The 26,005-nt window shown below is 39.2% G+C and overlaps 1 protein-coding gene across 2 annotated transcripts in view; it reads right to left on the bottom strand.

Annotated features, from left to right (window-relative positions):
* Positions 1-22,592, bottom strand: part of LOC139145477 (uncharacterized) — a 37,677-nt gene extending 15,085 nt beyond the window's left edge. The window contains exon 1 of one of the 2 annotated variants that reach the window (XM_070716681.1): positions 22,504-22,592. The gene's annotated coding sequence lies outside the window, so the exon portion shown is untranslated. Of the gene's footprint in view, positions 1-12,675; positions 13,044-22,503 lie in introns of those variants that run through there. The other variant, XM_070716678.1, reaches the window with a different exon arrangement.
* Between the last annotated feature and the right edge of the window lie 3,413 nt (positions 22,593-26,005).

The following is a 26,005-nucleotide window of genomic DNA, read 5'->3' as shown; positions in this document are numbered from 1 at the left end:
GGACGGTATTAAATTGCTACCATTTTTTTTATGTAGTCCTGCCTATTCTCATCAAATTGTGAAGATTATCAATATGTCGAATAATGATGTACCGGTAGGTGGCAAGTTCGCCATTTGCAGATATTACTTTCCCTTTTTGCCGTTATTTGTTTATCAGTTAACCTCTCCAGTGCAAATTAAACTATTTTGTTGATCCCATATATTCAGTTGCAAATGAAGGAATGTATAGGCTTTTCATATCACGCGACCAAAACGAAACCGCTTTTTAACACTTATAGGGAATCGATGCGACATTTCAGTTTAGACTGGTAAACTTTCAAAAAAAACCTGCCAGGATGCACCTGCAAAAAATATTCACATTCCTACAGGTATAAAAACTCCATGGAAACCGCCAACTGATGGGGTTCAATGTTAGAGCCGTCTCAACGAGGGACGATTTGGTCGAAAGAGTACTTATAGACGATAAATTTCTTTTACCATTGTTCAGCGTCTGAAAAACAGCCGACGAAATACAGCCTTTATAATGGTCACTTAAAATCTATATGTCTCCAGTCAATTTAATTTGAAGAAGTAGGTATACGTGACGGTGAAAATAATTAGCAACAGTACTGGGTGTAGATCGATACTAAAGCTTGTTTTGACGGGCTAAAATAACCTGAGTGGAACGAAATTTACTGAGTACGACACAATAAATCATGCGCACGCATATTTGAGGGATTTCCACAGGGATCCTATACAATCAAGAGTTGTTTACGGGAATTCTATTGGGAGACCATATAATCAATTTTTATTCCCATCTTTATGGCAACCGACTTGAAATTAAGCCTTCCCTCGCGAGTTTTCAGAATAATTTTGTCCCCGTTGTTCTTTGTGAAATAAACTGACACTAGAAATTGATACACTGTCATGTGATCGAATTATTTGTTTCGCTAATTTGTAGTCTGAAACGCACACAAAAAACTGTCGAAGACTCCCTGAGGAAATCAACACCATGTCCGAAATAAACACGCAGATGACATTAAGGCTAATTAGCAAATATTTGGCCGACACCGGTTTGTTGTCCCTAATACCATTCTACGTATCAAGTCGCCATTTTATTTCGGAACTCAACAAATAAAACATTGTTTAGAGAAAAGGGGCCATTAATTTCGATGTAATGTATTCAAAATATTAATGGTAACCGGAAGACAGAATAAAGTTCTCAATTTAATATTGATTAGAAGAAATGTTATCCATGCAATAATTCATGATCATCTCAAAAAAACCCCACACCTACAATTTTGTCTGCTTTGTATAACATCCCGCTAAGCCGTGTAAAATCCAGCATTATAGTTTTGCTTTTCCAATCTATAAATTATAAAAATGTGATTTATAAGGAAAACAGCTCCCTGTGTTCAAATACAACGTAAAACCTTACCAGGATAACGCGCCGTGAGGCAATGTACAATTGTTGAATATGAATTCTCCAGTGGACAAAATTATTCAGCTGTCAACAATGAAATCTGTTGGTCATCACAAATTTACAGACTGTGCTTCTTATAATCTCAAGATATTTTGACGATATTGGAAGAACTATTCCTTTAAACGTATAAAAAATATTTGAAAGTATATCAAGCAATACATTTGATGGAGTCTTAATATACGAAAGGAAAACCGTGATGAAGAGCATTTGGTCCAGTATTATTAAGGAACGCGGCGTATCTCTCTCTCTCTCTCTCTCTCTCTCTCTCTCTCTCTCTCTCTCTCTCTCTCTCATTGTTTTGAAACCGTGTGCAAGCCTTGATTTTCGCGCCAGGAATCAATTGAAGCATAGACACCAGATGATTGATGTAAAGAAATAACGAATTGATTCAGCCTTGAGCAAAATATCATTTCTTAGAAGTCAATATAGGCCTTTGCAAAAAACGGACTACGTAAATCCGAATGCAAAACCTCACTCAACTCGCATTCTTACTAATTTCTTAGTTCTTCAATAGGCATAGAAGTCATTCGTAATCTCGGCACAAAAACCCCTGGCCATTTTTCATTCTGTTTGCTTTCGCTTGTTATATCGAATATAGCTTGCTACAGCAATAACTTTCTGAATGTTGCTGATACAAGTCTTTTTTTCAGTCTTGATCATGTCAATAAAATGCAGTAAAAAAACCCTCGATTTTTTGAATCGAGTCATTCAGAAAGCTTGTTTATGTTCGATAGACTATAACTGACGGTCCGTTCGCGTCTTACTGATGGAATCGTATTTGAAAGGCAAAATTGTATACCAACTTTCAACCAAAACGATTCATCTTGTTAAAAGGAAGTGTGTTATCATTTGCGTTAAGAAAACAGTTCGGAAGAAGCCATTAAATTTTTGTATCCGGTTCTGTTGTCATGGGTTTCTTTTGACGGTGATCAATTAATTTTATTTTGATTACCACAAAGATTAATAGGATTTTATGATGAAATTGCGGAACACAAAATCTAGCTACCGGACGGCAAAGACAGTATTGGCACTGCATTATGCTGGTCCCATTTTTCTTTACACAATCAAACACTAAACAATGTTTCCAGCCTGAGTAACTGAATGAAATTGATTAAAATTATAAAATGTAGGAAAATTTACAATAATCAGAGGCTTAGAAATAGAAATGGAAAGTTCAAGTTTACAAAGTGGTCATTTTGAGCATTACTTGAATTTTTTAATCATTTCAAAGGTTCAGAAACTGAAATGCTTGAAATTTTTTTCAGTATTTTTGTTCCACATGTAAACTACAGTTACTTGGTCAAAATCTCACGGCATATTGAAATACCCAGTATTAGGTTTGCCAATGTAGCGTGTATATGTGCATGACTTGCATTGCTATGACAGTTGAATTCAAGTCCGGACCCGAATTAACGACAATAACAATGGGTGTCATACGCATAGAGTATATGTTTACGAGCGAAATACTGGGTATTTCAACATGCTACAGTCGACCAAGAAACTTTAGTTAACATATGCAAGAAAAATTCTGACATTGTCGAAGGTTACAGTTACTGGGCCTATCGCAGGTCAGTTGCAAATTTCACTGTTCGGCAGCTCAAAAAAAACCCAAACAACAACAACAAAAACGCAGAAAGATTGGTCGACCTTACAACATATACGTTCAGCACTTCGGGCTAAGTGGTCACAAGGACGAAACTCTCCTCACAAGTTCTCTTTTCTAGCGTCCTCTACACGAGCTGACGGCCAACTAACAGTAAAATACCACGAACATTGCATTCAAGACAGTGGCGAGGTTACAGTTGACGCTAATCGCAATGAAACATTCTGCATTATATTTTGTACATGGTCAAGCTTAGGGCGTGTACATGATTTCCCGAAGTCGATAATTCTACAAGACTAGGATCTATCCCTTCACGACTGGTCCAGAAACCGTAGATTCTCAAGGGAATCAAAGCAAAAAAATTGTTTGTACATTTTAGTCTAACGCTTACAATCCCGCGCTGTTTTTCAAACTGTTCCTTGTCCATCAAGATGGCCAGGAATCAGGTAAACAGAATAATGATAAATTCTCATCGATTACATTATCGTATGAATTCGCCCTTCAAGCATTTTTGACGTTCATCTTCGCGGCTAAAAGAGCACCGAAACCAGCCAGCGAAAACAAGACAAACGGTTTTCCAAATTCAGCCGTTTATGCTTGCATAACAACTATGATTATCATAGTTCCAGTATTATTGAATTCCCGTTGCGCAAGGATCAGATTTCTTTCCGAAACCCACTGCACACTGCATCTGAATCCAACAGCATAATACAGCTGCCTGACCTGTGACCATTTCCTTGCAATGTACACTGGGAAATCACTGATCCTCAACTTTCAATGGTGACACAAGTTTTCAATCTTATAATCTATCAATATTATATAATCTCCATTTCCGCCCGTCATTCTCCCCAAGACTTCGAGAGCCTTTTTCTCTTTCTCTGTCTATATGTCTGTCTTTCATATTTCTCTCGTCCCTTTGCATCTCAGTTTCTTCCCATTCTGCCCCTCTCACTATATATATACATATATATATATATATATATATATATATATATATATATATATATATATATATATATATATATATATATATATTATATATATTATATGTATGTATGTATATGAGGGCTCGACTTTTTTCCCTGGCAGTCCACTTGGGGCTACCATTTTGTGAAGTTGGTAGCCAAGTGACAATGGCTGATAGCCCATGCATATTTTAATTTAGGGATTTGTTTTCATTAACAAGAGAAGAAAAAGCTATTTTTCAAAATTTTGCCCATGAAGTGAATTTGTTAGTCATTGATGTGACCACTTGCACACCTTTATAACCCAAAGGAAACAGGTATAACTGTCGACAATAACACTAAAAAGTTTGGTGACCAATCATTGTATTGACAACCCGTTTCATTCTCAGAGTTGCATGCCAACTTTGATAGTCATCATGGCAATGATCACTACCTTCTCAGCAGGGCTGAAAACAGACCATGGTCTTTCTGTAGTAGAAAGGAGTTTGTGATTGATACATTTTGATGAAAAATGCAATGAAAATACATTTTCACTGGCCATCATTTTCTGTGCCTATCATCCAAACTTTGTTGCAAAGTTCCATCGCAAGGTTGTCTTTGTAATTTGCAAAATAAAGTTAGTCTGACCTTACTCTGTCAAGCTGGGATTGACTGCATTTAGCTCGTCCAAAATTGAAAGACCGGACATGGCACGCCAAGTACTGACTGCATTTTATGTCCCGGTCCTTGGAAGTCCATGTGGGCTACCATTTCAGGGATTTTAGTAGCCCCAGGGAAAAGTTGGTTGTCTGTGGACGTGGGACTACCGCTAATTTCGACCCCTGTATGTATGTATGTATGTATGTATGTATGTATGTATGTATGTATGTATGTATGTATGTATGTATGTATGTATGTATGTATGTATGTATGTATGTATGTATGTATGTATGTGTGTGTGTGTGTGTGTGTGTGTGTGTGTGTGTGTGTATGTATATATATATATATATATATATATATATATATATGTAATGTTTCCTTCTACAATTAAATTAACATACTGCTACTGGTTGATATTTACGGATCTGTTTTGTTTCAGTGCGAGAGAGAGAGAGAGAGAGAGAGAGAGAGAGAGAGAGAGAGAGAGAGAGCGCTTTCAACCGGAGCATAAAAGCACGCTTCGAAAAAGTGGGTTTACATAGAACGTAGAAGATGATCTCATAACAAGTGTGCATGAAATGATGTTGATATCATACCCGCGCAGTGACGTAACCTATTTTGACCTTCCGTGTCACAAAATCGGTAAAGTCGGGTTCATGATATATGTAGGTTATAATTAAGTTAGATAGGTGATGTGTATAAATGGTTATTTCAACAAACCACCTCTTTATACTCTGATAGGGGGAGTCAATTCTGGAAATTAGATCGTAAACTTGATGGATGGCCTTGTTGATGTCACTGCATGAAGCGATCGATCATGTTCTATTCTGAGTGGGGTCACTTCTGCCGATGGAAATATCAGGAAAGCGAGAGCAGCAATTTTTGGCAGACCTGACCTAGATGTGAAACGTGTATTGCTATTTGTCCTAGGGACATCTGTGTTGAGCATCAACCGAGAAAGCGCATGTTATTGCGTCTTGCGGTATAACAACACGAACGAAAATAAATTCAGCCTTTTCCGCATATCCTAGTTCCCATTTTCGATTCCATCTACTCTCGCATAATTTAAAAAACACAATATAAATCACCACGAAGTAAATTATCACGGAGTCTCTCCATTTTATTGAAACAGTGTTCAACGAAGAAAGGAACGTTTATGATATCAGATACACGGTGACGTCAATACATTTATGTCAGCATGTGGTCTGATGGTTTGGATATCCTTGTAATATATAGTCGCCTAGAAAATCAGAGTAATGTAACATTTCCATTTGTCGATTACGAAAATAACTTGCATTGTCTGAGTTGAATCGATGACGTGGCGGATTAAAGTGAAGCAAATTGTCATTTAACAGGGGATATGGCAAATAGCTAGGGTAGAATGCGCCTCGGGGACAGATATTGGAACTACGCTTTTTTGGCTTACCACTTTTGGGGACTCATTTTGAAGCTTATGGAGAAAATAAAGTTTCCACCGGCTTCTTGTGTTAAAAATCAAAAATGTTAGGTTTTCCCATAGAGTTAACAGAGTTAACACAAGGATGGCCACCATTTTGAATTGCAAATATCGCTATTAACTCAAGGCAATCAGTTCCCACATTGCCAAAATTTGCACCGTGAGCCCCCTTTTTTGTTCCTGATATTGAAAGAGATTGGTTTCCAGGGAAGTTTGAGCAAAAGTTTGAGCCTTTCGAATTCGAAGCGCGTACACTACCTTAATATATGCAACACAGTTACTTGTTATAATGGCCGATCTTGGAGTTCTTTATTAAGGTTTCTCCTCAGAGTTCATTTTCACGGGGCTTGACAATCACTTGTCGGATATAAAAACCGTGGAAGAATAAAACGCGGCGGTGAAACTCGAAGCGCGCCTGGTCGATACGGGTGTTCTTTCTCAGTGAAGAACTGACGTCAGAGTTGCATTTCTTGTGATTGTCAAAGCATTTCTAGAACATATTTGCTACCATTAACAGATCACCGTGTGTTTGTTTAGTTGCTTTTTTCACTTGATAGACTTTGTCGCTCAATTGCCTTATCCATTTCATGGTTTTTTGTTACACGACTATACGAACAAATTGAGTTGCGTGTACGTGTCTTTTTTTTAAAGCAACAGGTCCAAAGTCGTTCCGGACACACCCGTCTAATCATAGGGGGTTCAATCTCCGATGATGACGATGATGATGATTAAATATTTAAAAATGAAGATAAATAAACATATATTTGGACTCAGTAAATTTGTTGTTATTGTTGTTGTTATTGTTGTTGTCGTTGTTGATACTATTTGCAGAAAAGAACAAAGTATGCGCTGCAAATTTCAACACAGCCTAACTATACATGTGCGTCGCAAATTCAATACAGCCTAACTATACATGTGCGTTGCTGCCTAACTATACATGTGCGTTGCAAATTCAATACAGCCTAACTATACATGTGCGTTGCTGCCTAACTATACATGTGCGTTGCAAATTCAATACAGTCTAACATTACCCAAGGGGTGTCACTTCATTGCCACACACTTTTTTTCGATCGCCAAAAATGCCCTAGCATGCATCGAAATCGGTAAAATTCGACGTAGGGTCAAAGCACATTAGTCCTTCTCAATAATACTCCAACATTTTTACCTCTTACCGATGAAAAGTCGAGAAATCAGCAAGTTTTTCAGCGTATCTGGACGTCTCTTACATTTCAGATTTAAAAGGCGCGGCAGTGTATTGAGTCACGTGGGCGCTTTTCAAATCGAACCAATAGCAGAGCTGAATGGACCAGCGTGAAAACCCGGAGGCAACGTAAGTTTCTCACATCTTTGGAAAGAACGATCTCTTGCTGCGGGTGAACTGGAACTGTTAAAGTTACCAGAATTTCGTATGCAGACGCACGCAGACAGTGTCACCCATAGTCTTCCAAAGACGTGAGAAACTTACGTTACTGCCGGGTTTTCACGCTGGGCCCATTCGTTAAGTACGGGCTCTGACCCTACATCGAATTTTACCGCTCTTGATGCTTGCTGGGTGCATTTTGGCGAGCTCTGCTATTGGTTCGATTTGAAAAGCGCCCACGTGACTCAATACACTGCGGCGCCTTTTAAATCTGAAATGTAAGAGACGTCCAGATACGCTGAAAAACTTGCTGATTTCTCGACTTTTCATCGGTAAGAGGTAAAAATGTTGGAGTATTATTGAGAAGGACTAATGTGCTTTGACCCTACGTCGAATTTTACCGATTTCGATGCATGCTAGGTGCATTTTTGGCGATCGAAAAAAAGTGTGTGGCAATGAAGTGACACCCCTTGGGTAATGTTAGGCTGTATTGAATTTGCAACGCACATGTATAGTTAGGCAGCAACGCACATGTATAGTTAGGCTGTATTGAATTTGCAACGCACATGTATAGTTAGGCTGTATTGAATTTGCGACGCACATGTATAGTTAGGCTGTGTTGAAATTTGCAGCGCATACTTTGTTCTTTTCTGCAAATAGTATCAACAACGACAACAACAATAACAACAACAATAACAACAAATTTACTGAGTCCAAATATATGTTTATTTATCTTCATTTTTAAATATTTTATCATCATCATCGTCATCATCGGAGATTGAATCCCCTATGGTCTAATCTGATGTACCAGGTAATAGGCACTTTCTTTTTAGGCTCAGAAATAGCTCTCCGTCATCGATTTAGGTGATTGGCGTCTGTGGATACCATCTAATTCTTCACTGTCGATTAAATTTTCACCAACTTGATATATTTCCATGATTTGTAGCTTGTGTCAAATATCATCTTGCGATAGAAGGTACAACATTCTTTAATTTATAATGAAATTATGACAATGAAAGATAGCTTATCACATTCCTGCTCATCCTATCTTGAAGCAACTAGGATTTAGTAGTACATTTGTGGTCTCATGAATATTAATATAAAAGGGACTTCTCGTTTTAACACTTTCCTTGCAGAGCTAAACATTTTACAGTCCAAGTTCACCGAAAAAATTTCTATCACTTTGCCCCGATGAATTCAAATAAATCTATATTCTTGGGAATGCAAATGAAAAACCAAAGCCATCCACAATGCACTGCGTTTTGCTCTTGGAGGTCGTACATAAGTGTGATAGAAGTGTTCGCACAAAGACTTATTCAAACCACCGAAATGCTTCTTATTTCCCTTGCGTCTGAAGTTTATAAAATCATTCTACAACAATTATAGAAAAAATCTGACTTTGGCTAGTAATATTGATAAATCAGGACTGTAATCGGCGCTGAGTAATTTTTAAAAGCTATTTTCAGAAAATAATTGTTATAAAAGCTATCTCGCAAGAGACGTAGAAGCAGCCATCAGCAGGCAATTACTATTCTACATCGGAGGAAATTAAAATGGTCTGAAATTGCTACCAAGGATTTCTATAATCCCGTTGCGAGTGTCACTTCATCGTCCTCATACTCTTCTCAATTGACTCGAAATTATATGGCCTTCTCATGGAATTAGAAAACCGGCCCGGTGCTGACAAATTGCATGGGCAATTCATTGGAGATGGTCTTCTTTAAATAGTCATGGACATAGCCAGTAACGTAGAGCAATATACGTGAGTATACACATTTATTTTATTGTGTGCCAAACCGGGTTAACAGCACAACCAGAACAGAATTTGATGCACGTAGACTGCCTAAGTCCGTGTAACTGACTGCAACACAGCATTCATCACACACGTACTCAGGAAAACGTAGTTCCCCTTCAGACGCTGAAAAATCTATTCGAATAGTTGAAATGGCTTTAAAAACGACAAATAAAATAAAAACATTACGGATGTCAGGGGCTTGCTGAGATATTAATAGATCTTAACATTCACTAAACCATTTTCCACCTCAATCATATTTCCATGGTTCATGATTTATGTGAGAAGGACTATTCATGGAGATGGTCTTCTTTAAATAGTTATGAACATAGCATATATATATATATATATATATATATATATATATATATATATATATATATATATATATATATATATATATATATATATATATATATATATATATAATTATTAAAAATATTTGATGAGCGAGAAAGCATTCCTAGGTTTTTATTAATAGTTTACATAACAGTTTAAATATTTATTTGCAAATGTTTGCATATATTTGTTTTTCGTGTCTGTCGCGCGTTTATTTTATACTGAGCGCATTCTGTACACCCAAAGTGCAAAGATTTAATGGATAATTGAATTTGCAGACGAAACATATTATATGGACACTTGCACAACATCTTTTATTTATATACATATGCATGCATGGGCGCGTGTAGATAAACCGTCGGTAGATGCTAACATAGTGGGTTCATCTAGTTATAGGTGCAAGAAAGCCTGCATATTTAAAGAACTTTATTGCTCGACAAGAAGCCGGATCGCAATTGAGTCTGTTACCATGGTGACTATTCTGAGCAAGAACGCAGGCCGGCGTCGGTGGAGTTGAAGGTTTTGTATTGTTGGTCAGCATTAATGTTTGATGAATAACTATATTATTCTGCCTCGTCATCGATACAGCTTTATGATATCATGAAATGAAAGCAGCCGTTAGCAATGATTGACATTATCATTCACGCTGAGGTCCCAAAGCTTTCCCAAAAGATGCAGAACTGAGCAAAGGCTGTCGGCGCCAAAATTTTCAGTTTCGGCTTCGAATTAAACCTTACGTTCCGTGAATCAATCCACATATGATTGGTATCAGTTTGAGAATTTTGGTGTGTGTTGTGACTGTCACACAAAATATTTCCCTAAATGTTGAAAAATAAGACGTTTTCCTGTAAAACGTCACTACTCATAAAAATAAGTCCAACGATGTCAAATCCCGTTAAAGCCGACTGTAGATGGATCTTTAAAGTTCATTGTCAATGAAAAATTCTTCCAAATATATAGAGCGCATTTTAACTACAACGTCATAATGTTTTCCTGTTTTAGGAAATTTAGTATTCGGATCTCAAATACACACATGCGGACTATTTTTCCCTGAATTCAAAGTAAATATGGCGCCTGCGGTTTTTAAGGGTGATTCAACTGTTAAACTAAGCAAAAAAGTAAAGCGAATAAAATTCAAAACGACTAGGTTTTCATAACAATGTGAACGTCATGTGGTTTGTGGATCATATAAAGGCGCCAAGCATACTCCATTCACAGAAACCGATGCATAACACGTCTGTTCAGAGCTCAAACATGTCCTTGACCTCAAACATGTATGTTCGAGTCCTAGCACACGTCATCTGAGTTGAAACAGAAGTAACACATTTCCGCTTACTGGTCACGTAGGAACTTTACATCTTGGGTGTCGGAACATGCCGAAAATTATCGAACCAAGCCGAAATTCACGGTTATATATACGATGCTTTGTAATGTATGCCCCATTTTTCGACTGGACACAGTTGCTGGATACTTGGCATATTGACGTTTAAATCATCATTCACTCGTCTTTTTTTTTCCTTTTTTAAAAAAGATGTTCAAAATCAAATGCTGCGACTTATACAAGATCGCTTACCGAACCGTGACCACAGGACCGTTTTCAAGCATTGGCATAGAACACACAACTCAAATTCGAGGAAATAATTTGGAAGTTGCTGCTAAAATTTGGCCGCCGCAAATATACGCGTAAGCTTGCAGTAGTGACATTTTCAAAAACAGGCAGGGGTAATAACGGGGTATCTGAAACACGTCTCAGAAGATTGAATGGTATTTTTTAGTAAATGCGAAAGATACAGATAACAGGTGTCATTTCTGTGATGTTGAACTTTGCCTTCCCAGCACTAAACTTGTTTTTTACCGAACAACCCGAAAAACGTATTTTCTAAGACTTGAAAAATAACAGTACTTTAAACGGATTAGACATGTTCAGTTCACCTGTTGACTATTACAAAGAGATTTGTATTTTTAATACAGAATGTAATATCAGATTAAATCTTTCGACGGCAATTCTATTCCAGAATATTATTTCCGTTGCATTTAGATTGACCTACAATAACAATGCGCGTAGACATGCACTGTTAAGTCCTTGAACTCGCATTTATTCATTCAACACAATCGTTATTAAATTTCGAGGAGTTAGACGTCGCATTGTATAGCCAAAGGCAGCGTATAGTCTTGTTGCTCGGCTATGGAGCTGAAGTATTATGCATGTAACATCGATCATGATGAAATACATCAGGACGCATATCTATACTTGACACTTCACGGAGGTTTGGGCTGTCTCTTCGTGTGGGCGCATTTCGTCGGAGTTGCGACACAATGCGGCCGCTCGCACTCTCGGCGGCTGTTCGTCACACACTCTGATATCATTGTGAATCGTTATCGTTGAGTGGCCCCTTTGAAACCGACATGACGTGACCTGACAAAAGGTCAACGGTATTGCGGTAAAATGAACAGTCACGACTAACGAATGATAGCGGTCTTGATAGTGACTGTCGCTGAACTTTGCCGGCCGGGAAAACGATTGTCCCCGGCTTAGCGAGCTACAGTCGAGAGTACAAGAAACAGACAGTGGCGGGAACGACACATCGCTAATGGAAGGTATAATATTGAATGGAGGCTGTATACGAGGGATATTGACACAACTTAATGTTACTAGACGGGTAAAATAAAACGATTGAGCAATATAGGTAAGATAAAAGAGGTATGGCAAAGTTAAAAAAAAACACAGATATGCACATGTTTACATTGAGAGAGAGAGAGAGAGAGAGAGAGAGAGAGAGAGAGAGAGAGAGGAGAGAGGGAGGGAGGGAGGGAGGGAGGGGGGAGGATGCGCAAGTGCTCCGTTCCACCGACGTTCAAGTGGAGGCGAAATCTTCGGAGAGGCAGCCCGCCAGTTTGCACATCGACCGTTTTCACTGCAACTATATTATACCACCCTGACATACGCTTTTAGCAGCACTGCAATATACTGTAACGGCACAAATTCAGTCATGCCATATTCGCTCCATGATTTGTGTGTAGGAATAAACTCCGCGCTTATGAGGAAATTGGCAACTTACTGTTTTCAGGATGTTTTCAAACGCCGACACGATATTGGCGTAAAGTGGTGGAGCTGCCCGGGAAATACAAACACGGGACGGTTGGCCGCCAACGCACTGACGAAGACGAGGAACGACAGTAACCAAACAACATCGCCGACGCCGCATCCACTACATCGTGTATACTCGCATTAATTTCTCAGCTCGGTGAGAGTAGGCTGGAACAAAACGCAGTAAAGCGGCGATGCGGGCGTTAACATTCACTCACTTCATTAAGCTGTCGTACGCGCAATAGCACGGCAAATCATTCTGATTATCATTACCAGAAGCGTTCCTATATGTCAGATCGCAACATTTTGCATATCAATTATGCGTAAGTCGATACGCTTATCGCACATGCACCGCCGGGAGCTGGATTGCCGAGGAAATATCATTATCATATTACAATTACAATTCAAAAAACCTCTGGATCATTCGATTGTTCAGGGACCCAAGGGTGGCCGGGTAAAGCAAGCTGCGTGAATGTCAGGTTTAGCGGGATTCAAATGTTTCATTTTTAGAGGTTTTGTTTGCAGGAATTCCTTCGGGAAAGATATTTATCGGTTCAACAGGTATACGACTGTATAGGCTGAATATCGATTTTCCCTCATCCTGTTCGGGGCGATGCATGACCGTTTACGCCGACCTGCGTAGGTGTTAACACTGTACTCTTATCGTGTGAAGCAGTTTATCGCAACTGTACAGGTGCGGCACTTGTTATGCAATTGCCGTAAATAAGAAGTATGACCCAGAGGAAGCTGTACTTTCTTATTATTATATGCACGAAGGCCACATTTTATTAGCCGTGCGCCCCCTACAGTCCTTTTGGTTGCAGCCGAGCGCCCATTTACAAGTAGAATGGACCACAGTACTGTAAATTTCCCATAATTCATTGCGATTTGTATCCTAAGAGATTCCCCAGAGAGGTCTACCAGGTCTCCCATGTGTAGACAAATTCATAGACTAGTTGTAAAAATTCTGAAGACGTACTTTTAAGAACACCATTCTTCTCAATTCTCATTTTAAATGATTTGGAAAATTAAGCAAGATTGAGAGAGGAGATAGCATTTTTGTAAAATTTTCCACTGATTGTGTCTTCAGCCATACAGAATAATGTGGTGGAAAGTAGGGAGACCAGTTGCACCTGTTTTTTGAAACAAAAGGATATTGATTTTTTCCAATCGAAATGACAAAAGAAATTTGCATTCTGAGTTTTCTCAGAGAATGACCCCTTCAGTTCGTCATAACTTGCTGCCTAAAAAGTATGGCATTTGTAGTACCTACAGAACATGACTTCCATGGTTGTTTAATGGTTATTTTGAAACTTTTGCTGAAATTTCTAAACGTACTTTTACTTGATATTATTTATCAATTATTCTGATGCTGCACACTAGTGCTTACATGCAGAACCGAAAAAGTTTTTAGAAAAGTAACCTTCATGGATACAAATCAAAGAGAATTGTGGGTAATTTATTGTACTGTGTGGACCACTGTTTTATAGCTGGCGATCTGCTCGTATTGATCCGAGAATCTAGCGTCACGCACGCACTATGGGTTTTCACGGAAGTATAGAAAGACCTTTTAGTAAATGTACCGTGATATATGCTATGGCATTCACCATAAATCAAGGTGGAGTTCATGTCTCGGTTTTAACACGCGGTGTGACCATGGAAACAAAGACGTCGCGCCCTTTCACTGTTTACGCTGCAACCCGATCACGCAAAAATGAGAAAAAAGCTACAGTTGGGAATGTTTTTTCTTCTCTACCTCGCAGTGTTGATCATTTTCGCTTTGACCCAAGCTAACCTAAATGACTCTCGTTTTGCAAGACGGCCATTCAATGTAAATTTATTATTCGGTTTCATATCCCGGGAAATTGATTTAATAAGTAAACCAACGATTGAAAAAGCAATGCACGTACACTGATTAAACGCAACGCAGGCATTCATCAAACTTCAGATAAAAGGAATGTGGCATCGGTTCAACGAACATGATGCAGGACTATAGTCCGAAAGACTTTGATCTAGTTTTAAAAAAAAGCAAGTCTTCGATACATTCTGGCACATTCTGGCAACCTCTGGTGCCAGTATACAGGATGAAATGAACTCGGTGATTGAAACCCGGCGGTGGCAGTCCCCGGGTTGGTGGGTACTCATGCTTGTTACCCAAGTTTGAAAAGTACCCCCTTTCCTAGAATATTTCTGAGAAAAACACCCCCTATTTGTGGCAAATCTGGGAGAAATTAGCTGTAAAAAAACATACCCTTATTTTCGAAATCTAGGAGGTTAGTATGTTGACTTCCAGGGTTGACCCTGGAGGTTGACTTTGTATACATGTACATACATCACAAATGTTTGTCCTCACCTGATTTTAGTCACATTCATACACAATCATCTTCCTTATCCGTTTGGATCTGGAGTTTGGATCTGGGCATGTATACGTCATATGTACATACAAACGTACGGTACTGTTTTTCATTTTCTTTGTGAGTGAGACTAGACCAGATTTAGTGTCCTAGGGAGATTATGAAAGGACTACCCCTAATCTCGGAGGTTACTCTGAAAAAGTACCCCTTTTTCTCGATTTCACGGACCTAGAATCTCCGAGATGACTGAAGAAAAACACCCCCTTTTCCGTGAATTTGGTAACGCGCATGGGTACCCACCAACCCGGGGACTGCCACCACCGGTGATTGAAACTACTCCACCACGATCAGACCCTTCACTTATCAAAACCGGCTGGTGGATCGATGAGAAGACTCCTATACCAATGTTCTCCGCATCACGGAAAAAGAGAGGGGCGACCACTTTACATATCACAGCATAATTTGCATGTTCTTCTGTTGTGAAAATACGTGTATCGTTTTTTTTGTATTGCTTTCAACACATGAATGGCTTGCTCGAAAGAGATTGTGGTAGCCCATCTCTTAAAAATCATCTTCCGGAGTACCTATGGTAGTAAAACTGGAGAAAAAATTTGTTTGCATCTTAACGTTAGCGAATCCCCCTAACATCTCACTATAGTGTATTAAATAACCATGGAAAGAGACATCGTATATATGATATATGATATCGACCGAAGTATACTTTGTACAAAGTTTATGATTGAAATTTGTAGATAGAATTTTGCAACAGGTCTTTTGCTTTACCCACCTTGATAACATATCAAGTTATGATTAATTGCTTGTACTTCCTTTGTTTGCATGACTGGTGGCATGGCAACAACGGCTAAATGCGTCATTCCGCGACTGTAAGCCGGTTCCGTGCTTTCATCATCAAAATGGATGGCGCTGTTGAAACAATTATAATGTTATAAATTCAGAGATATTTTGCAGTTTCTATTTTTAATTTAGTGATTTGGTTATTTTAAACATGGGATTCGATTTTATTTGCTGCGATCTTTTTTATTAAATGCGTCATCATAGATGGGGCTTCTAATGGGTCACATAAATCGCCACTTCTCGGCAATTCCCATTCTTTGTTCGATATTTTTTGAAATCAATGAGATAGAGTGAGTCCTTGACGCATCGCAAAATTTCATGACACAATCACAAAAGCTTCCTTTTGATTTGTAATAAGGTGTCAAATCGTTAATTCTTTTGTGTGATTCGCCGCTAAAATTATCGATCAACTTCCTTGCAAGTGAAATGGTGTTAACGAATAAAACTAGGACTCGTAGTGGGAGACCTAAACCTTCGAGACACGAAATCATCATTTGCGTAATAGGACCGCCCATTATCGGCAATGCTCGCGCTGGCAAATTGCAAAACTCCCTTTTTTACAACTTTCCCGCCTTTTTTGACACTTGCGCCCCCATGTGCCGAGTTGACACATATATATGATACAATGAGACGCTAATCCGTAGCGTAAAAATGTGGAAAGGTGTTTGTAATGTTTTTGCTCGAGTGAAAGGCAAACCAAAGGCATTGGTTCGAACGTTATGACGCCAAGATATTGTAAAATGGGACTTCATTTCCTTAACAAGGGTAAATTGATCTTTGTAAATTGGAGCACTGAGCGTAATTCCGACGCTGCGAGATTTCATTTTTACGGCTGTGGCTTGTAAACTTTCACTGTGTAGACGTGCGTCAGGATATGAAAAATAAGATTACCTGATATCATCCCGCTAGGCATTCCTCTCGACTCTCGTGAAAACATCATAAAATTGAAGATGAAATGAACACGCTGTGATGTGACATCACAACATCACCTTCATATCGGCTCAACACATGCTACAAAAACAAATTCAAATCGGCCCCTCAGCAACCAAGCTGGAATTCATCCCAGGGTCAAGTTAATCTTCATAGATGAAGAAGGTAGATTATTTTCATTTGAAGATGTTCCTTGCGAGAATGGCCTTCAAGTAATATAATAGTGATACGTGTTTGCATGTTCTAGATGACGCACTTATCTTGAAGTTCAATGCACACACATACAACCCTTTGTAGCTTCTCTTAAACCGTATTTTTCTCTTCTTTTTTTATCACGTGTCCTCCCGTTTCAAGGTAGACCTTAAATACGCAATCTATATCTAAAGCTGTCGGACTGTCTGCTTGCCAAGGCACCGCCTGTCTGTTACAGCCTATCTCCTTGCAGCAGGATAAGCTATCGGTTCGTCCATCCATGCCTCGTCCCCAATTATCCCCACACCTTGACATATATTAAATCAGTTTCTCTATCTATTTTAGGAGGAATCACGGGCAATTTAGCTTCAGCGACCGTCTCTTGATAAAATGACGATAGGTCCTGGACCTGGCTGGCAAGACCATTATTTTATAGCCCTCAGCGAACTAGGGACACTTTTCTGTAATTTTATTTCCCTACGCCCTGCAGGAGCTAAAGGCTTTGACTATCGTCACCAGTGAGTAGAGTAGAGTATTTTTGAACAAAAATGATGTGAGTCTGTAATTTGAACATAAGGAGGTGCTACACCCAGCACAGGGTATTTTGCTCAAAATCACTTTTTTTGCAAATAATCATTCAATTTTCATTAATTTGTTAGCCAAGATTAAAATACTGGTTATGTTCACCTTTTAGGTTGTCAAGCAGTCGTAAGTTGCGAGATAAAGAGGTGTTAATTATTGCAAATGTATGCAAATCACCCGATTTCCTGGCTTCCCTTTTCTCCCAACTTCAAGCCTGTTTGTTTCTTTCTATTCATACACCATTTACCCGTCTGTCTTAATCTAGATCCTCGGGTCTTCTGTCTCTACCTTCAGCGTATCAGCGTCAGTCTGTCCACGAAGCTGTTTCAGCTTGGCTGTGTGAAACCATCTAATCTTTCCCTAACAGATGATCAGTTTTAATTCAAATCGCATATATTTCCCACACTGCACTGGGAGCACCTCTCGGTTTTAATGACCACTCAATCATCATGTTCGTTACACAGGTGTCAGGATTTCGTGTCAAAGTAATTCATTACCGGCGCTCTCAATGTCATGGCGCACTTTCATCGTATTTGAATTAGGACACCCGTCACGTTTTCGCACTTCATTTAAACGCCAATTTGTACCTTGGAATATTTCAGTCTCAATGATAGAGACGTGTGACGTGTCTGCCATTAATCGAAAATGACATTTTACGGCTTTCAGCTGGTTATACTAATGCTGGTGATGGAGATCCAAGGAATTGTGGTCTGCATCCATGATGAGCAAGGTCACTTAGTTATACATACAATACATCTGCTGTAACGAATATCAGGACCGCTAGCACAACGTGCCATGGCACTTGTCACGAAGTTACACCGACGTCTACATGGTTCATTTCAGCGGATTACTGTCAGTCTCTCAGATATTGTATTGCAAACTGTACGACTTGATTTTTTTTTCATGAAACCGACAACGGGATATTCAAACTCTTCAACGAGATAGGGGAAAAGTCACTGAACTCAGCCTATTAAGTGACAAATGATGTTAGGACAGTGAGATAAAAATGCAGAAAAATAATCAATTATGTAATTAAATGCGTGAACATTTTGTGTCGGTACGGATATGAGAGAAAAATAACGGAGACAGAAAGGGGAGACATGCAGACAGACAAAGACATACAGCCCGACAGACGACTTGGAACTGAGAATGCGATAAACAAAGAGACCGAAAGACTGATAGGTAGAGAAAAGCAGAGACGAGTGTGACAGTATTGGTCCAAATTCAATTCAATTCAATTCAATTTAATTCAATAGAACTTTATTTATCCCAAACACGGGCAATTAAAAGCGTGGCTCAAATACAACATCAAAAATATAAATAAAATAATTTACAAAATGGAAGGAGACGCAGGACTATTTAAAAAAAAAAGTTTAGGAATCATTTAAAAGCCGCACAGCGGTTGGAATAAATGACAACTTGCGCCGGTTTGACCTGCAAGCCGGGTATCTAAAACGCCGACCAGAGGGAAGTGTGTAGAACTCTGCTGATAAAATATGATCACTAGACAAAAGAATTGAGCGGGCTTTCCTGATTACTTGCTGATTATGAAACGTAGAAAGACTTCTCTGGGGTATACCAATTAGTTTTGAGCCAAGTGAAACAATTCTATCAAGTGAAGTTTTGTTTTTAACAGACAGATTTTGATACCAACAAATTAATGAAAATGAAATAACACTTTCAAAGTAAGATTTATAAAAAAGAGATAAAATTTGTCTATCAACCATGAATGAACGCAGTTTCCTTAAAAAGTACAATCTTTGCTGACCCTTCTTCAAGATAGCATCGGTGTTATGATCCCATTTCAATTTGTTGTCAAATATTGAACCAAGGTATGTATACTTCGAAACAATCTCGACTTCTTGATCGTGAACAATGGACGTAGGAGGGTTGCGTTCTTGCCTCCTAAAATCAATTATCATTTCCTTAGTTTTCTTAACATTTAAGTTTAGATACGAATTATCACACCACTCAACAAACTCGCAAAGAGCGGGACCATGATGACATTCTGATCCCTTTAGAAGTGAAAGCAGAGCACTATCGTCAGCAAACTTAACAAGATGGCTACCTTCATGTGTACTTCTACAATCGCCAGTATAAAGGATGTACAACAGAGGAGACAGAACGCAACCCTGAGGAGAACCTGTATTTGTTTGAATGAAACTTGACAAAACACCATTGACAAACACCCTTTGTGATCTATTTGTAAGAAATTCAATGATCCAAAGAACAAGTTGATTGCTAAAATTAAATTTTATGAGTTTCTGCAAGGATGTGGGGTTGGATTGTGTTGAAGGCACTGGAGAAATCTGCGAAAAGGATTCTTGCATGAGCACCTGTTTTTTCTAAGCGTTTGTACAGTGTATTGAGAATGAAAAGCTTAGCATCTTCAACACCTTTTCCCGGTCGATATGCAAATTGTAGAGGGTCAAGTTTGTTGCCAACTATTGTCAAAATAATGGACTTAATTATTTTCTCAAATGCTTTCATTACCAGGGATGTAAGAGCAACAGGTCGAAAATCATTGGGTTCTTTAGGGCTAGCTTTCTTTGGGACTGGTACTACTATAGAATTTTTCCACATGGCAGGAATACTAACTGTATCAAGAGAAACTTGGAAAAGGTGTTGTAAGACTACACTAAGCTGATCAGCACAGAACTTCAAGGTGCGACCACAAATACAATCAGGACCTGGACTTTTGTTCACATTTAATGATTTTAAAGTTTTAGCTACTTTCTCTTTCTCAATAGACATCCCTAACTCAGGAGATAATGACTGTTCTAGATTTTAGATTTGAGATGAAAAATCCTCTGTTTCAAAACGAGTGAAGAATGCCTATAAATACATAAGAGTAGAACCCTCTGAAAGGAAGACATAGCCGGAGAGAAAGACAGAAAAAACTGAAGACGGAGACTTGAGGCTGACAAACAATAACAGACAAAGAGACTGGAGAGAGCTCTGTATTTTTCAGAATAATTCAAAAAAATTTGGGATTGAAATTCCAATCTTTCATTCATACGTTTTCTGGTCTCCGAGCTTCGTAGCGGCGGCGCCGCTGCACAAAGCCGTATATGAGAAGAAGATTCAATACATGCAAATGATCAATGTACTCCCCTTGGCTGGTTACGAACCTGATATCATTCTGAGGAAGGAGTTCTCCAGCGCGCCGGTCGGCGAGCAACCACACTGCATGGAGAAGCCTTGTTATGGGTTTATTGAAAAGTTAATGAAACAGGCGAGTTAAAATGATGACGCAAAAAATTGAGAGTCACCCCCCCCCCCCCCCCACAATGCCGGTTCTTTGCACTTATTTCGATTTGCCTACTTCCCTCGGTCTGTGTGACAAAATCGTAAACGGTGTGATGATTTTATTCATTTTTTTTCATAGTCGGGTCGTAAGGTCATCTACGCGGCTACAAATTTGATCGGACTGGTCAGGAATCGGGTCAATCAAATACCCGCACTACGTCAGCTTACAGGCGTTAAATGCTAATAGAGAGTTTACGCTGAGTATGTATGGTGCGTTGTGAAATTCTGCTTTTGTTGCTATGGAAACGAGAAAAAATGATCTGACACCGAGACAGCCAGAAATACGGTGAAGCGCGCATGAAACCAGAATCAGTTGAAACCAATTGTGGATTTCATGAATTACAAAAAAATCGCAACGCAGTATAATTCAACTTCTGCCATTGTGTAACACATCTGCAACACCGCCTATAGCGCATCTGCTTTTTCGGTATGCAAAATTAAAGACCTGACGTTCACAACCGTTAACCCGAGCATAAGTTCACCATGAAAAGAACCGCTCCTCCGGACAACTCTGCTGGGAAGAGCGGTTTGAAATTTCACCATCTTGATTGTCTCGTTACTCATAAAACGTCACTCTACCGAAATAGAAGTATTTCATTATTGGTTTCATGAAGCCGCCGTGTTAAAAAGACCTGCAATTTAGAATCGAATGAGAGCACCGGTGTAACCAGGCAACCCGCCGAGTATTTTGCATCGAGACATGTTACAAAGGATAGTACTCTGGATGTAAGTGCCTCAGACATACTTAACGCTCGCGTGCGTTGAATAAGTTCTGTTCTGTCAACAGCCTTGGAAACGGCAGGATATCAAGATTGCCGGCACATGGTTCAGACTAACTCACTCACCGCCACGACTGGCCTCTATTTTGCTGAGATTGCTTTTATAGGGAAGTAGCAATGAACAAAATTACGATGACGATGAGTACGACGACGACGAATCGATGATGATAAGGAGGAAGAGGAGAGGAGAAAGGGATGCACTATTTGCCTTAAAGGCGACAGTAAAAGTTATATTTTACATGTGATAAATACGAGTTAATAATAAAAAGTATGGTTTTTTATCTCGATTTTTGAAATGAATATTAAGACTTTCAAAAGCGCCCTGCGTTCTGGTTGAAGAGTGTAATAGTTGATCTTACAGACAAATTTGAAATATGTATATTATGGACTTGAAACCATAAGAGATGTTAGCTGATCAATTCATCGGAAAATGGACGTGACGAGCATTTACGTTTCTCTTCATGTTAGCGAAAAAGACAGGTCGTGAAAGGAGGCTTAGCGCACTTTACGTAGCGAGACAGCGAGCCATTTGTAAATATTGCCAGTCTCCATGGTAATTATAGAGTAGTGCTGCCAAATAACGCCAATCACAGAATCAGCTGGCACAGCGCTCCGGTGACTGGGCGACTCAGAGTAGAACGGACAAGTACTAAATGGCATTGCGTACGAAGCAACAGGAATGGCGAGGGAATTATTAAACGGAAAAAAGTTACAAGTCTCCCCTTTTACAACGAGGGCAACCAACCGATTTATCGACTCTTCAGTTGTGAAGTTGTGAACAGAACATATTATACCCACCTACAGAAGTGTGTCAAGATCGATAATTTCCATCAACAGACTACAATCAAACTTGGGCGAGTTCATGACCAACCAGCCATGTTGCTTCTCTCGCGCGATCGTTATGAATGATAAGAAACGGTATAGAGAGCGCGATTTTCTTGTTTGGTTCAGAGCTACATGGCATTGAATAGTATAGAGAGGCTTGTCAATAAGACGGTGGTGTCGACGTCTTCAGTGGCGTTTCCATGGCAACGAGTGACTTTTTGAATGATTCCTGCCTTGCTGCTTCAAAAGGGAGAATTCTTGTGCTTACCGACCATGCATTTATCCCACTGAGTATTAATCAGCAGTCTCCTTTATCGTATTCGTCTCCAAGGTGAATGCCTTCCAAAACGATTCTGCATGCGTGTGCATCAATGAGTTGATGTGGTTTCAGGTATTTCGAAATTTTTAAGTCGGCCAAATACTGCATTAATAATAATAAATACATTAATAAGGCAGTATTGCTGAAGGCAATGAGTACTTGGGCCGTGATAGAGTAATTTTGAGGATAATATATACTACTATTCAAATATGGTCTTGAATTTCCTCCTGTCAATTAGGCATTTGATTAACTGGTTATTAAACGAAGCAATGGCATGACAACGGCAAAATATGTCTAGCAACTTTTGTGGAGTTTGAGGCACGGGTTCTTTATTTATTGTGAAAATTGCTTAAACTCCTTAAATATTCAAATTACAGCAAATTTCTTTTGTTCTCGATGGTAGATGTCTAATATTTAGATGGGCATATTTAGATTTCTACCCTATAGTTATCCCTATATACCAAAAATCGGACATCCAGCTCTATTGGCTTGCTCAGAATTAGATATGCGCATAATTAATGAGGTACAATATGTGGTGTCATAAGGTGTCCCATCATACCAAATATGAAGAGTGTAGCACTTGTGGTTACTGAGTTGTGGACAAATATATCTATTTGAGGTCAAAGGTCATTTGAGGTCACGTGACATTTTGTCAAAATAATTGTATTGCTAAGTTATTCCTATATACCAAAAATCAGACCTCTAGCTCTATTGGCTCGCTCGCTTGAAAACAATCTCATAAACCTGGCCATATGGGCAACTGTGTATGGGCAGCTGGATACTTGACTTCCCGGAGAAGGCGAGCTGTCACGTTCAAGCTCAGGATTATTTGTCGATCAAATTTCAGTAAATTTACCTTACCTAGATAAAATTTTGTCTATAGGCTGAAATATCGCCGAATTTTGACGAAATTGCATCGATTTTTCAGGTTCATATCCGACATTTTTGAGTGCAGACAGAAATAAGCTTTGAGGCAACATGGCTGCGACCCCATGTTGACCCCGGTATCTGCTAAAGTGCGGGTTGCGGGCTGCGGGCTGCGGGTTTTTAGAATTATGGCTAGATTTCTAATATATGTAATATGGCATATAGTATATAAGAAATAAAACCTTTAGAAGGTGTCTATTATCAATAATCATGATCAGGTCTATCGTACAGTATCCCTTTTCCTGCGGAGTCCATATTTCACCATCAGGTCAAGATGGTTAAAATTAATGAAACACTACTATATGGTGTATTTTAACGTAATACTGTATATTTGAAGGCTGTTGAAAACATCAATGCTGTAAACTTGATTTTTTGGACTGAAGATGCTATAACAGACCAAACCAAATGGGTGAAAATACGTCGTTTCTGAAAAAAATCAAAATCTGCTAAACTAAAAGCGGCGATTCCGAGGACCAATTCATTTATTCCGAGCTGCCTGGCCATTACAAATAATTAGGGATCTGAATCACTTTTCTTTCTTGCCATGGATGTGAGTGAGAAATATACGTAATACCAGACTGACAAAAAAAAATCGCGCCTCGGAAATGTCGCCACTTATCGCGGAATGAAAATTGTTACATTTCTAGTATCAGGCCATAGGAAGTAAATTCTTTGTAATGCATCCATTCACAATTCGGTTCCAGGGCAACTCATACAGAAAATTAAACAATGCCTAGTTAAATGCAATGCATAAGGAAAGATTTGACTTAAAAAAGCGTAGAAGTGATGTGTATTGTAAATGCCGTGTATTTTTCATGAAATCTTTAAAAGAAAAGACGTACAACAAAGGACTTAGTTTACTTTGCCGTTTCGGTTCAAGCGAGGTCGCGACCTCAGAGAACGACATTCTGCTAACATTTTACGCGAGAATTTCAGTGGGAAAAACACGCCGGTGCGTTGCCTTATTTTCAGGAATCGATCTAATAGGAATATTTTTGGATGAGTTTGTGTTCTGCAGCTCTCAATAATTTATCTCCTAATATCATGAACGTATGACTTGCACCTGCAGTATGATAGTCGCTCCATGCCGGTATGCCCCCTTCAAGCATTTGATCCAGCGTGACTTTGAAAAGTTTCCTAGGACTATAATCGTGTTCACCACAATAAAATTATCTGAAACGGCGTTGAAAACGATTTTGAATATTGTGCTTTTATCGGCGGTTGAACTAATCTGAAGTGTGAGAAGGGCGAAAATGATATCAAAAAACACACATTTTTTCATGCCCGCAACCCGCAGCCCGCAACCCGCAACCCGCAAAATAGCGCATCCGGTTGACCCCTAGCCCTGCGTACGATGCTATGTGCTACAGCTAATACACAGCATCGTACGCAGGGCTAGCGAGAGAGTTGCCGACATCGACGGTTATTTACGAGAAGTGAATAAAAGACTGTCATTTTTGGAAGCGATCGAGTAGCTGAGGTAGGCTGGGATACGACTTGGGCCCAAGAACGCTGAATTTCGGCAGTAATTTGGCTTTTTACGTGAAGTCCCAAAATGGATTTGAAGTCACCGACCCTACGTACGGGTCTTTGGGCTGTGGTGTGCGGGGCGATTAGCTGTAGCGGAACACAGCATCGTAAGCAGGGCTAGTTGACCCCAAGTGAAATGTGTTCGCGATCAAATCTTCCTATATTTTTTCAGAATTTTCGACAAAATCATTGCTTCTTAAATCTTTTGTAAAATATAAAATACTAAAATAAAAATGCGATGTGCCATGTCTCCAGATTTCTAAAACATCGTTCGTTGACCGTTCGACGGAATACTCATTTTGCAAACTTGTGACGCAGTTGAAATTCAATACTGACCGCCAAATAATCTTAATGAGACGAGATCATTCTAGACCCCGGTTCTAGACATCCTCCAAATTATCCAACCATTCGCGTTAGAGTTCAGCTCGCTTAGAGTATCATAACATTCTTCGGCCTTCGTTTAGATCGACCCTAATCTCTCCCATTTAGGAAATAAATACACAAGCTACCTCGACAAAACTTCGTGCACCATCCAGGACCAAACGCACCACAAATCTGTCTTGACGTCATCATCTCCTTACATGGTAATCGGCATACCGTATTTTTTAGCAAAGGAGACACAGAATACGTCGGAGTATTCAGTTTCAAAACGTATTACATTGTGTGATGTTGTCAAAAAAAGGTAATGTTACTGCAGTG

Source organism: Ptychodera flava, chromosome 12 (genome assembly GCF_041260155.1).
Source record: "Ptychodera flava strain L36383 chromosome 12, AS_Pfla_20210202, whole genome shotgun sequence".
Taxonomy (NCBI): Eukaryota; Metazoa; Hemichordata; class Enteropneusta; family Ptychoderidae; genus Ptychodera; species Ptychodera flava.
This window is presented reverse-complemented; position numbering and strand designations above follow the sequence as displayed.